This window comes from Cynocephalus volans, chromosome 2 (assembly GCF_027409185.1).
Source record: "Cynocephalus volans isolate mCynVol1 chromosome 2, mCynVol1.pri, whole genome shotgun sequence".
NCBI lineage: Eukaryota > Metazoa > Chordata > Mammalia > Dermoptera > Cynocephalidae > Cynocephalus > Cynocephalus volans.
Window position 1 is genome coordinate 209,892,701 of NC_084461.1, and position 14,784 is coordinate 209,907,484.

Genomic DNA, 14,784 nt, shown 5'->3' on the forward strand with positions numbered 1-14,784 from the left:
TCTGCGCATATTTTCACTTTGCAATAAAGTCCTATTGTTTGAATGTTCCCTCTGTCTTTCCCGCTTTCCTTTTCTTTCACTCATCCCTTCAATGCGGGCTAGGTCCCGTAAAAGATTTTCTTCCACGGTTTGACCAAGAATCTGGAACTGCCATCCAGTAACAAGCCTGGAGTTGCAAATTTGCCATGAGACACACACTATCCAGACCCTGAGAGACCTAGGAAGACATGGATAAAGCTATGCTGATCCACCCCAAAGCAGGACCCTAAGCTAACATCAAGGATGAGAACAAAAGCCAGCTGGAGCCTTGGTGAGAATTTGCACTTGACCTCTTACACATCCCCCTCCCTCCTGCTTTTCATATCCCACATTCCTTTCCCTCAATCTCCTCTTTAAAACCCCCTCAGTAAATCTGAGTCTTTGAGATGGCTTCAGTCTGGTCATTCTCCTTCCGGTTTTCTAGAGAGATGGGTTAGCCTAACATCTCTCCTCAGGTATTCACGAACAAAGCTGACTTATATTTTCACCATTTTTTTTCTTTTTCCTTTAATTTTTTTTTTTTTTTTTTACCATTTGACTTTTGAGTTGTTTGTTTTTGATTGGGGCAGGCATCTTGACTTGGGTTCAGTATCAAAAGATAATGTTTATCATGGTTGCTCTAGGTTGCTTAGTTGGGGTGTAATTTGTTATGCTGGAGCATTTGAGAACTAATACAGAGGATGCTTGGTAGTAGATATAAACAGTTAACTAAAATATAAAGTGCTTCTCTCTGCAAACCAACAATTCCATTTCTGGGTATTTATATTAGAGAAATACCCCCAGCGAGACAGCATAGAGAAGGATATTTCTTTCAGTATATTTTTAATTGTGAAAAAGCACTGAAAGGGACCCTCGCCAGAAAAACTGCCATCTTTGGGGTAACTTAGACCAAGAAGAAAATTTCAGTCATCCATAACTTGGGAACTGATAATCATCAATTCCTTGAGGTTAGCAGAGGAATGGAGAAACTGATCATATGGCTAAGACTGCCTGAAGATGAAATCACCCCTTCTTATGTTGGTTTACTTCAGAGGCTGTGCACCTACAATTAAGGACTGAAATTAAGTTTCTCATTTTTCTTACCTCTCTAAGCTGCAAACAAGAGGACATATAAGAGAGAGGCAAGACAACCTAGTTGATTATAAACTCTCCCTCTTAAAAGAAAACTGCATCAGCATTAATTAGAAATCCTTGACTGAGATTATTATCCTTGAGCTCTCCCTAGGAGATAAGGACTCCAACCCCGAGGTAACATCAAGGGCTTAAAGATGACTGCAGACTCTCTTACACTGAAGTTCCCAATCCATCATGGGACCATGACATCTAACTCAGACCATCTGCTGATTCCAGCCTCCCACTTTTTTCACAGAACAAAGACCCTTACCTCATCTTCCTGCCTCTTCCCCTTTATAAGCCCCAGAACAGGCACCAGAAGGTGGGATGATTTTAGCCTGGTCATCCCCCAGATGACAGTTATCTGAATAAATCTTCCAGCCCTCACACCAATTTCTGGACTTTCAAGTCATTTGTTTAGTGTGAGAGGGCAAGCTGAGCCAGGTCTGCCGGTAACAGTACAATCAAAGTGAACGTCCACAAATGGGTACTGTGAAATGACCTGTAGCAGGTGATGTAGGTGCTCTGATGTAGAACTAATTTTACAAAAAAAAAATTTTTACTAGTTATGAGTATTCATGAGATACAAAGCTGATTGTCACCCCTCATGCCCATGATGTGAGGGCCAGATTCATACTGGCAGCATACCCATTACCACGAAGTGCATTTCTACCCCGTGTCCTCCACCCAATTATCCCCAACCTCTGTCTCCCTCCCCTTTTCCCCCCCACTCCACTTTGTAGCCCAAGGAATGTTCTCTCCCTCTGCAAGTCCAACGCACTACTGTGGTCTTTCTTTCCTTCCTTCTTTCTATCTTAGCTCCCACATATGAGTGAGTACACGTGGTATTTATCCCTCTGTGCTTTGCTTATTTTACTCAACATAATTTTCTCCAGTCTCGGGCCGAGCCCGTGGCGCACCTGGTAGAGTGCTGCGCTGGGAGCGCGGCGACGCTCCCGCCGCGGGTTCGGATCCTATATAGGACTGACCAGTGCACTCATTGGCTGAGTGCCGGTCACGAAAAAACGACAAAAAAAAAAAAATAATAATAATAATAATTTTCTCCAGTCTCATCCATGTTGTTGCAAATGGAAATATTTCATTCTTTTTTATGGCAGAGTAGTATTCTATGGTGTATGTATACCAGTTTCCTTATCCAGTCATCCATCGATGGACATTTAGGTTGGTTCCATTTCTTGGCTATTGTAAACAGAGCTGCAATGAACATGGGAGTGCAGGTATCCCTTCAACATAATGATTTCCATTCCTCTGGGTATATATCCAGAAGTGAGGTTGCTGGATCATATGGAAGACCTATCTGTAGTTGTTTGAGAAACCTCCATACTGTTTTCCATAGTGGTTGTACTAATTTACAGTCCCACCAGCAGTGTAGGAGTGTTCCCTTCTCTCCACACCCTCACCAGCATTTGTTATTCACTGTCTTTTTTATTATAGCCAGTCTAACTGGGGTGAGGTGGTATCTCAATGTAGTTTTAATTTGCATTTCTCTGATGACTAGTGATGTTGAGCATTTTTTCATGTACTGGTTGGCCATTCATATGTCTTCCTTTGAAAAATGTCTATTCAGCTCCTTTGCCCATTTTTTAATTGGGTTATTTGGTTTTTTTACTGTATAAATTGCTTGAGTTCCTTGTATATTATGGATATTAATCCCTTGTCAGATGCATAGATAGCAAAAATTTTCTACCACTCTGTAGATTGTCATTTCACTCTGTTGATTGTTTCCTTTGCTGTGCAGAAGCTTTTTAGTTTGATATAGTCCCATTTGTTTATTTTTTCTTTTACTGTTCGGGCTTTCAGGCTCATGTTCATAAAGTCTATGCCCAGACCTAGTTGCTGAAGTGTTTCACCCATATTTTCCCTTAGTAATGTCACAGTTTCAGGTCTTATACTTAAGTGTTTAATCCATTTTGAGTTTATTTTCGTGTATGGTGAGAGGCGCATATCTAGTTTCATGCATCTGAGTCTGGATATCCAGTTTTCCCAGCACCACTTGTTGAAGAGGCAGTGTTTTCCCCAATGTAGATTTTTATTGCCTTTGTCCAATATCAGATGGCTTATAAGCCTGGGGGCTGGCCAGTTAGCTCACTGGGTTAGAATGTGGTATTATAACACCAAGGTCAAGGGTTTGTATCCCCGCACCAGCCAGCCACCAAAAAAAAAAAAAAAAAAAAAAAAAAAAGTTTTCCGAATCTCTTTGGTAACTTATACTTTTAGAGTTTTGCTAAGCTAAGTGAAATAATGGGTATTTACTGGATATTAGATCATTTCCAAATAAGGTAAAATGTGGATTCATTAATTACTACACATAAGTTTAAGTCTATATACTTATGATATCTAGTTCTTATATGGTACAGAGAAGCTAAATATATTTAACTGTACTTTGAGGAAGCACAGGTTTCTAAAATTGTAAGATGGTGTTAATCTAAAGAATATTGGTATGTGACAGACTACTATTGCTAAAGATTAAAATTCTAATTAATATGTGACTACGTAATTAAAACTACAAGCAATTAAAAGGAAACAACTCTGCATGCAAAATACACAAAGAAAGTAAGATGTATTTGGGCCGAGCCCGTGGTGCACTCGGGAGAGTGCTGCGCTGGGAGCGCGGCGATGCTCCTGCCGCGGGTTTTTGCACTCACTGGCTGAGTGCCGGTCACGAAAAAAGACAAAAAAAAAAAAAAAAAAGAAAGTAAGATGTATTTTTGATAAGGAAAGTTGTAAAGCATGAGATGTGTTTTCTGCTAAAGGAAAAAGAAGTAATTTATTCTATACTGAAGTAGAATGACTGGTTGTTCCAGAATAAGAAAGAGAAAAATGTAGGAGGGAAAAAAAGCTGATAGATATAAAAAGAAAAAAAAAAGGTTACAAAAATGAAATCTTGTGTGGTCAAAGCAGGCTGAGATTGGATGGATTCATTTATAAAGTTTTATTGAAAATCAGCTTAAGTATTAATTGTGCACTGGTACAAAATTAGAATTTGGTCTTCTCAGATAAAATGACAAAGTTTCTTGGAGTATTGGACTGAGAATGTGAAGGTTTTTCTTTTAACAATTGCCTTAGGAAACAAAGGTTTTATTTTATCAAGATAATTTCTTGTGCTTCATGTTGTCTTTTCTTAGGTCTTTGATTTCTTGAGAAAAGCAAGAGTCTTCTCAACATTAGGAGATAAGTTTTCTTCACAACTATGTAATCTTCTGTGTTTGCCTTTTGATTAACTAGATAACCAAGATCCTATTTAATCAAGAGTTTTAAACTATTGATATTCTTGACAAACTTCCCAAAATCAAATTCTAAATCAAATTAATTGATTAATTCTAATCAAATTAAGTCTTTTTTGACCTTGAACTAACTTTAACATTTTCCAGATGGGCCCTTGGAACATCTCAAAAGAATTTATTTTGTCTCTGCTATGTGTCCTCCAAAAGTTCATGTGTTGGAAACTTGATCCCCATTGTAACAGTGTTGAGAGGGTGGGAAACCTGTTTCTGGTATTTAAAGGTAAGACCTTTGAGAGGTGACTGTATTATGAGGACTCTGCCCTCATGAATAGATTAATCCGTTCATGGATTAACGGGTTATCGGGAATGCAGAGTACTGGCTTTATAAGGAGAACACATGAAAGTGCTCTTACCATTCTTGACATGTGATACCCTGCATTGCCACATGACTCTGTACAGAGCCCCCACCGAGAAGAAAGCCTTACTAGATGCACCCCCTGGACCGTGGCCTTCCCAGCCTCCCAAACAGTAAGAGACAAATTTCATTTTCTTATAAATTACCCAGTTTCAGGTATTCTGTTATAAGTGACAGAAAATTAACTAATACAGTCTCCTTATAAAAGAGAGATATTAAACTAAATTAGACTCATTTGATATGTTAAATTTGCATTGGAAGCATTGTCAAATAAGAAGTGATGTTTAACCTTCTTCAAGTTATATTTGTATGAATACGTTATTGAATGTCCCAGAAATTGTATGAAATTCTTAAAAATCTCATATGTCCTGATATAATACTTTCGGTGGTATTTTCTAGTTATTATGTTAAAACATTGTATGACACAGAAATAAGCAAATTTTCTTAATTGCATGATTATTATAGTGAAATCTCATCAGAACTTTAAAACTGGCCATTTTATTTTTTATTTTTCTGTCACCCACAGATAGTTAATTGTTTTACTGTCATACTTTCCTGAAAGCTTTTTCTAAGCAACTATAATCCTAGTGCTTCATCTTCAAGGAGATTCATGGAAAGAACTCTGACAAATACAGGTTTCTTATAACTCTAAGATCATACCACTGGACTTGGTAGAGTTCTAGAACTCTAATGAAGAAAGTGATGGGTTCATGAAAGTGCTATCACAAGATCAAGCCAAACAAGAATTGCATGGGATTGAATGAACTGATCAGGATAATGTTTTTGTGATTTTATTTGAAATTTTCTAGTTCTTTATTTTAATGTTTTGTTTTCCAGATTTAAGAAAAACTTTTCTCTCAAGCTATCTATGGCTTACAGCAATTTGGTAAAGTATGCCTTTGTGAACATTTACTTTTTTTTCCCTACCTAATCCCTCCAGGATTCAGAAGCTATTCAGGAGCATTCCTACATTATGGCAACACAGATATTTACGTAAGTTCAATAAGAATCTATTCTCTTTCTTTTTTTTTTTTTTCTTTTTGTTTTTTGTCTTTTTGTGACTGGCCGCACCGTGCTCAGCCAGTGAGCGCACCTGCCATCCTTATATAGGATCCGAACCCGCGGTGGGACCACTGCCGCGCTCCCAGCGCCACACTCTCCCGAGTGCACCGCGGGGTCAGCCCAGAATCTATTCTCTTTCTAAAATGATACAATTAGAAACATTGGTTCTAGGGCCAGCCCGTGGCTCACTTGGGAGAGTGTGGTGCTGATAACGCCAAGGCCACGGGTTTGGATCCGCATATAAGGATGGCTGGTTGGCTCACTTGGGAGAGCGTGGTGCTGACAACACCAAGTCAAAGGTTAAGATTCCCTTACCGGTCATCTTTTATAAAAAAAGAAAGAAAGAAAGAAAGATTGATTCTATTATCAAGGCCTTGACTGGAATGCCATATTTGAGAATGTGCATAAAATACATGGCTTCGAGGGTTTCCCAGACTTATGAAAAGAAGGCCCAGAAACCTAAAAGATATTTTGGGAATCTTGAGAAGAGGAGAATTCACCCATTTTATAGGTATTACAGTCTGCCGGCCAGTCCTTGGCTTGACTTCCTAACCTGGAGAGGCTTTAAAAAAATCTAGTATGAGATTCCTTATCAAAAGTTCCAGCAAAGCAAACTTTAAAAGAGCCTATATGGTCAATCACTATTCTCGCTATACTTATATTAACTAAACAGGCCAAGTTTAATGAGACTATATCTATTGTGCAAACAAATTGGTTTTACTGTGATTATTTTTGGTAAAAATGGGGGTGACTGTATAGAGAAAAAAAATTGTTTCAGAAGAAACCTATAGCACACACATCAGCAGACTGTAGCCCTGTTCATTGCTTTTAATGTTTTACCTGTAAACTGGACTAGAAGCTGAATTCTTCTAGTTTCCTCCAAATCTGACTGTGACTCTTTAAATCTCACATTTCCAATATTTCTCCCACTTTTCGGCTTTGGAATCACTGAAATTAAAACTGCTCTGTACCTGCTGCCCTATAGGCTGGTGCTAGAGAACTTGGTATAAATTTCATGGGACCACCCTCGTGCCTGATGTGTGGGCCACCCAGGGAGTTCACCAAAATGCCTGATGCCATAACTAGAGAAATTCAAACTGCAACCAGGAAAATATTCTTTGAGCTCAAACCTATATATCTTCTCAACTGACTGCCCTCTGGACTCAGACTCAATTTACAGTTTGTTCTAGCCAGTAACATTTGGTTTTTTGTTTGTTTGTTTTGTTGTAATCTTAGTTGGTTTAGTTCATGGGAACTGCTGTGGTTTGAATGTCCCTTCCAAAACTCATGTGAAGCTTAATCTCCAACATGGCAGTATTGAGAGGAGGAGCTTTTGGGAGGTAATTGGATGGTGAGGGCTGTGGCCTCATAAATGGATTAAACCATTCATGGCTAATGGGTTATCATGGGAGTGATATCTCTTCAGAAACCCCCTTGACCTTGGACTTCCCAGATTCTAAAACTGTAAGAAATAAATTCCATTTCCTTATAAATTACCTAGTTTCAGGTATTCTATTGTAAGCAACAGAAAACTGACTACGGGATGGCCAGTTAGCTCAGTAGGTTAGAGCACAGCCTTATAACACGAAGGTTATGGGTTCAGATCCCCAGACCTGTCAGCTGCAAACAAAAAAAAAAAGGAGAAGAAGAAAAAGAAAACTGACTAAGACAGGGGACCTGGCTAAAGAGGCATTGGCATTATCCTCCTGATACAAACCATAGTGATCTCCTTGGTGCGCTGTAGCCTCTCAAAAAGTCTTAAATGCTTGTACATAGCCACCCACCCAAGCGTAATGGTTTCACTTAGCTGCAGTGACAAAAACTGAAAGGAACACGTGATACCAGAGGTCACCATAACCTATGAATGATGTGTTAAGACCAGAAAGCCAGAATGATAGTGACTAAAAGTAGTACTCATGAGCTAAGTTTTGGTCCACACTCTCACTTGGTTGTGAGCCTGACCAAAAGGGGGAAATTATTAAAAAAAAAAAAAGAAAAAGAAAAATTTATGGGAGCCCATTGTTTTGGACTGAGCTCTTGCAGCAGGCCTAGTAGACCAAAGCAAAGCAGAGTGTAGTCACTTGTGCTGGGTGCCACATAATCAAACTGACCTTTGAAACAGGCCAGTTTTCTAAAAAACAGGAGATACACAGCAACCAATGAGAAGAGGCCTAGCTCACCTGAGCCAGCATGATAAGGAAGTCTCTTCTATTTTAACTGTATAAAGAAAGTAACTTTGAAATGACCAATCTGCTTTTTCTTTCCTGTTTTAGCTTTCTTCAGCCCTTTTCTGCCTATAAAGGCAACCTCCCCTGCTCGGCTGATTGGAGGACCTTTTCTAAATTTTTAGATGGGATGCTGCCTGGTTCATGAGTTACTAATAAAAGGCAATTTGATCCTTAAATGTGTTGAAATTTTGTTTTTTAATATGAGTAAATATTGGTATGAGAGTTATAGTTTTATCTATTTTTGAAAATTATCCTGTGGTATATGTAATGTGTGAAATTATATAAAATGTAAGAGTCTTAACATGTTTGTTCTTGGAACCCAAAACACATTTCTAAAGGCTGGATTGAAGAATTCTTTTGAAACACTAACAGAAATTTGTACACAAAGATGTGTAGCACCTTATGCATAGCAGGGAAAAAACACTGTCAATCTACATGTAGAAGAATGGGGGAATGAGTAAGACAAGAGATTCATACATTGGCATATGACATTGCTATGAAAATTGTCTTTCATATCCGTTACAGTTAGTTGTATATAGATTTGCCTGTGATATAATTTTATAATCAAAATTATAATTAAATTATAATGAAAATTTCAGTTAATAAAGAATTGTTAACGCTTGGGAAAATGCTTAGGCTATAACATTAGGTTTACAACACAGGATCCAAATGGCATCTACAGCATTATTCAGTACCTTTTTAAAACTAACAGAGAGAGAAGGAAGGGAAACTTACCAAATATGGACAGTGGCTGCCTCTAAATAATGGGATTTATAATGTTTGGTCCTTTCTAAAGTTTATACCATATATTGCTTTTATTTTATTTTATTTTTTTTTTATTTTTTTTAAAAGATGACTGGTAAGGGGATCTTAACCCTTGGCTTGGTGTTGTTAGCACCACGCTCTCCCATGTGAGCTAACCGGCCGTCCCTATATAGGATCCGAACCCGTGGCCTTGGTGTTATCAGCACCACACTCTCCCAAGTGAGCCACGGGCCAGCCCCCATGTATTGCTTTTAGAAGGCTCACTCGGGAGAGGGTGGTGCTGATAACACCAAGGCCACGGGTTCGGATCCTACATAGGGATGGCCGGTTAGCTCACTGGGTGAGCATGGTGCTGACAACACCAAGTCAAGGGTTAAGATCCCCTTACCGGTCATCTTTAAAAAAAAAAAAAAAATAGAAGCAATAACCATTCCCTACCTCCACATACATAAGTGATTGCAGGCTCCAGGACAAACACTATAGAGGGGTTAAGTCTGGTTGAAGCTAGGATGAAAGGATGGGCAGGTCAGCCCCTTCTAGGGACTGAACACCAAAGCAAGGAGGGGGATTGGAGAGGTTCCCAGGTGAGTCTTGGGGAAAGAGCCATAGGCTCAAAGGGTTTGTGCAAGGCTCTCTGGGGAAGCTTAATCTGCCTGGGAAGCTTCATCTCCCACCTCCTGAAGGGCCCAGGATGATATCCAGAAATTGCGTGGCTACTGACAGGGACCGGCCATGGCACAGTAGCTGCAGGAACCAGAAGGCTGGAAACTTGGCCACCTAAGGGGCCCCCATTGGGTGAGAATCCCAAAAGCGTGGTGTGGAATATAGGTCTGGCCTCTGCATATCTTCAGCTTCTTCTATCACTTCTTTCAAGATGTCTAAACCACTGGCTTCCAGACTGGGGATCCCAGGAGGGTCTGTAGTGTCGAGAGTGAAGGTCCATTTCAAGATCGACCTTCCTGTGGCCTCCCTCTCTCCCTGCGGCCAGGAGGTCTGTGGCTGTCTCTACCTCTCCTTCCCTGGTCACCCATCCAGACTCTCACCAGGGACCACTGTCCTGGGTGCCACCAACCCAAATGAAGGTACAAGTTAAAATAGAGCTCTGGAGCAAATACAAAAGGGAGTAGCAGTCAATTTTATCCTGATGACAAACTCCTAACAAGACTCCAGGCCTCTGTCTATCTGTCTGCCTGTCTGTCTGTGAATTTATGTGTCTGTTGCTCTGGTGGTCTTCCTAGAACCAGAGTGCAGAAGTGGAGGGTTGTCCTGGAGACCCCATTAACATGCTCTCTAGAGTTTGACAAGAGGTCCACCCTTCTCTTCCAAAAGCCCCAGGGAGTCTAATTTGTCAGAGTGTTTGAAAGTGAGGACTGGCTTTACCAATGAGGTTATGAGACCAATGTTTTCCATAAATCAAAGAACAGAATCTGGCTGGCCTGTTGGCTAAGCTGGTTAGAGCACGGCCTTGTAACACCAAGGTCAAGGGTTTGAACCCCTGTACCAGCCAGCTGCCAAAAAAAAAAAAAAACACCAGAATCTGCAGAGCCAAGGATCTAACAAAACACATCAGAAGCCCATATACAATATAAGATACAATAGCAGCCACACCCTTCCAACGATTCACAGAAATATTTTAGATGTCAACTTACAAATGTGCAAGAGAGTGGTGATGGTTACACATCCTTTGAATACGGGAATCTACTGAAAAACACTGAATTGGACATGTTAAAAGGGTAAATTATATGGTATGTCAATTATATCACAATTTTTTAAATGTTCAAGAGGGGTACAGAAAAGTGACCAAACCATTCTAGTCAACCTGGGGCTCAGGGAGTTGCCGGGACTCAGGAGTTTCAGAGCTAAAATCTGAAAAGTCCTGGAAGAGATCTCTGCCAATATTAAGACCACTGTGCAGGAGTACTCCTTGTAGAGCTAACTACTAGGTTCAAACAGAAAGGTAGAAAGAGAGTAGCCACATAGCTACTATGTCTATGGGACACAGGAGATGCCATAATGCTAAATGGCTCTGAGATGTCAAAAATGGCATCTGTGACAGCACAACCTGCCCTGTGACAGCAGCTATATACCACTGGGGCTGCAGAAAACAGAGGCTGCATGGCAAATCTGATAGAATGGGTCAAGGCAGGTGTAAAATTGATTTGGCCAAATGAAGGGAATGTGCCATCTCCCCCATTAAGACAGACCATTATGGAAGAATGCAGTTCTTCGTAGTAAGAGAGTTAGGAATGAAACATTCCATTTATGCCCAGCATTTTAGGGGGGCAGATGAAGAATTGTTTACAGCAGGAATAAAAGACTGAATCTTGCAACTAGCTCCCAGTGCCTGGTTATGGAACTCTGGTTTCATTGCTCGCCCCAGTGGTAGGGTGACCCATCCAGGCAGAAGCATCCATAATTGCTGATTTAAGTGAAACTGAAAGAATTTGCTATAAGGGAAATAGAAAGGTTAATAAAACCAAAGACTCTAAGAAGGCAGATGTAAAAGGCCAAGGCCTCACCAGGATCTCCTGTAAGCAGCTATGGCAAGATGTGGTTTAGCACACACCCCAAAGGAGGACATTCATAAGAAGCCAAATTCAGTCCTTCTAACATTATGGATCACTCTCCCTAAGGACAAGCAATTTACTCCTCTTAAGTCTAATATGGGGGCCGAGCCTGTGGCGCACTCGGGAGGGTGCTGCGCTGGGAGCGCGGCGACGCTCCCAGCGGCCGCGGGTTCGGATCCTATATAGGAATGGCCGGTACACTCACTGGCTGAGTGCCGGTCACGAAAAAGAAAAAAAAAAAAAAAAAGTCTAATATGGGAAAAACACTGGCACAGCCTAGTGAAAGGAGGACTTTGAGGGGTGGATGTCCCAACCCCTAGAGACTAGGAGCTAGGCCAACATTGCCCTCTGGTGTGTGTGGTCGGGGGTGACCAAAGGCCACATGTAGAATTAATGACTTATTGGTCCCACTCTGATAAACAGACAGCATTGACACAGGAGCAGAATATACTTTGATTTATGGCAGCTCTACTAAATTTAGAGGTGGGATTTGAACCTTGATGAATATGGGGACCATACAATCAGGGTTAAACAGACAAGTCTATACTTATAAATCGGGCAGCTACCTCCCTCCCCCATCTTTTCCTAGTATATATTTCCCCAATTCCAGAATATATACTAGGGGTAGATATACTATAGGACTTGGATCTGACAACCACAACGGGTGAATTCAGGCTACACATTCATGTAGTCAAACCGGTATTGGTGAGGCATGCAAACTGGGACCCTGTGAAACTACTCAAGCCGGTTGGGTAGTCACCATTAAGCAGTACAAACTGCCTGGAGGGCATAGGGTTACCATTTGAGAATTAGAGAAGGCAGGGGTGATACTGCTGGCCCAAAGCCCATGTAACAGTCCTGTGTGGCTAGTTAGGAAGCCCAAGGGCACTTGGCTATCATGGTGGATTACCAGGAACTCAACAAGGTAGCTCCACCCACACAGGCTGCCATGCCTCACATAGCTTCCCTGCTAGAACAGATATCTACTTCCCTTAAGACATAGCATTGTGTATTGGATTTAGCAAATGCTTTCTTTAGCATTCCCTTGGACAAGTCTTCTCAAGATCAGTTTGCCTTCACTTGGTACAAAAGGCAATGGACCTTCCAGGTACTGCCCCAAGGCTACTTACATAGATAGCCCTATCATCTGTCATGGCATGGTAGCAACGGACCTGGAAGTGTGGAAAACAGATGTGTCCCTCAAAATGTATCACTATATTGATAATACTATGTAACCAATGATGATTTACTATCTCTTTCCCAAGCTGCAGTGTCTTTGCAGAATCTGAAGAAATGGGGATGGGAAGTCAATACTGACAAGATACAAGGGCTGGGTCAATCAGTCAGTAAAACTCCTGGGAGTTATCTGGTAGGGTAAGACTAAAGTAATGCCAGAGGCAGTTAATGATAAGATACAGGCTTTCCCTGTTCCTCAAACTGTTAAAGATTTACAAACTTTTGTAGAATTGTTAAGCTACTGTCACCCTTTTATTCCTCATTCAGCTCAAATCTTGAGATACCTTTTACGAGATGGTAAAAAAGGGGACTAGTTGGGATTGGGGCATTTCCCAACCAGAAGCAATTGATACGGCTGGCAGTGGTAAAACAAACAAGTATTAGTAGTGCTAATACACCAGATATGAAATATGAATTGGATGTTGAGTTTTTACCCAGAGGAATTTGGTTGGGGCCTGTGGCAGAAGCAGAATGGGAAACACATCCCATTAGAATTTTAGTTACAACTACGGAAAGGTGCAGAGATCAGATCCAGCCCCACTGAAAAACAGCTTTTGGCTGTATATCTGGCCTTGCAACAAACAGAAGGCTTAGGGACTGACCTGCCAGCGGAGGTATATATCTCCCTGCCAGTGGGAGGATGGATTAAGGATATGTTCTTAAACCCAAAGAGCACATGTGCACAAATAAGCACTCTCCACAAATGGCATGCATATTTACAGCAAAGGAGTTCATATTAACACCAGCCCGTTGTCTCAAGAACTGTATACTTTATTAGTACCAGTCAAGTATGTGGATCCAGATCCCTTTCCAAAGATCGTGGACATTGCTCTACTTCTCCTGCATGTACAGGAGAGGGTGGGCACTTCTCTCCCCGTCCCCCTGCCCCATACCTGGTATACTGATGGTAGCAGCCAGGGAAATCCACCCACCTGGCATTCCTTTGCCATCCAATTGCACTCTGATATTACATTGTTTGAAGAAGAAACTAGACAGAGTAGCCAGTGGGCTGAGCTTCAAACATGTGGATCATACTGACCCACAAGTTGATGCTGTTCAATATAGCCACTGACAGCTGGGCCGTTTGGAAAGCCTTGACTATCTGGATGCCACAATGGCACCATGAAAATTAGACTGTGCTTGGAAAACTGTTATGGGGATTGGAGCTATGGGGAGACATATGGGAAGTGTGTACACAGCTGACAGCTCAGGTGTCAGTATTGCACACATCTGCTCAATTCCTGACTACCTTGCCAGGCAGCCATGAAGCCTATGCCCTCTCCAAGGCCCTCGCCATCCTGCTGGAGGACTTGATGACTCTCTCTGATGTGGCAGATTGGGTTCACTGTAAGTCTGGCCATCAAGGGCCAAAGATAACTTGGGAAATAATAAAAATACTTCATTTACCAATAAGATATGCAGATTTGCAGGCTGCTGACAAGGACGGTTCCCAATGCCGACTACAGCAATGACCATTAAAACATACACTGGGGGGCCGGCCCGTGGCTCACTCGGGAGAGTGCGGTGCTGATAACACCAAGGCCCCGGGTTCGGATCCCATATACGGATGGCTGGTTCACTCACTGGGTGAGCGTGGTGCTGACCACACCAAGTCAAGGGTTAAGATCCCCTTACCGGTCATCTTTTAAAAAAAAAAAAAAAAAAAAAAAACATACACTGGGGCACATAGGACGAACTACTCAGCCAGTCACCAGATGGCAAGTAGATTATGTTGGGCCCTTACCAACATTTGAAAGACGGATACATTTTAACATGTGCACACACTGCAACTGGACTTGCACAAGCCTTTACCTGGAAAAGGGCAAATGAGGTTGCCATGCCACTATGGGACTCTATCCCAAACTGACAGTGACCAAGGAACCCATTTCACTGGACATGATGTGCAAGAGTGAGCTGAAGCCTACATATTGTGTACTTTTTATTTCCTTTATAATCCCGGGGCTGCAGGTCTCATGGAGAGGATAAATGGCATGATTAAGATCATCCTAAAGGCTTTATCTCCAGACAGAAACCTGAAAGGATGGTCCTCTTGCTTGGCGGAAGTCATCAGACTGATAAATGCTGTGCCCACCATAGGACACATATCTGCTTAT

The 14,784-nt window shown here is 41.4% G+C and overlaps 1 long non-coding RNA gene across 1 annotated transcript; it reads left to right on the forward strand.

Annotated features, from left to right (window-relative positions):
- The first annotated feature begins 4,851 nt into the window (after positions 1–4,851).
- LOC134369184 (uncharacterized) lies at positions 4,852–8,236 on the forward strand. Its single transcript, XR_010022595.1, has 3 exons — positions 4,852–4,925; positions 5,753–5,805; positions 8,148–8,236. It is a non-coding gene; the product is annotated as an uncharacterized LOC134369184 (long non-coding RNA).
- The last annotated feature ends 6,548 nt before the right edge of the window (positions 8,237–14,784 follow it).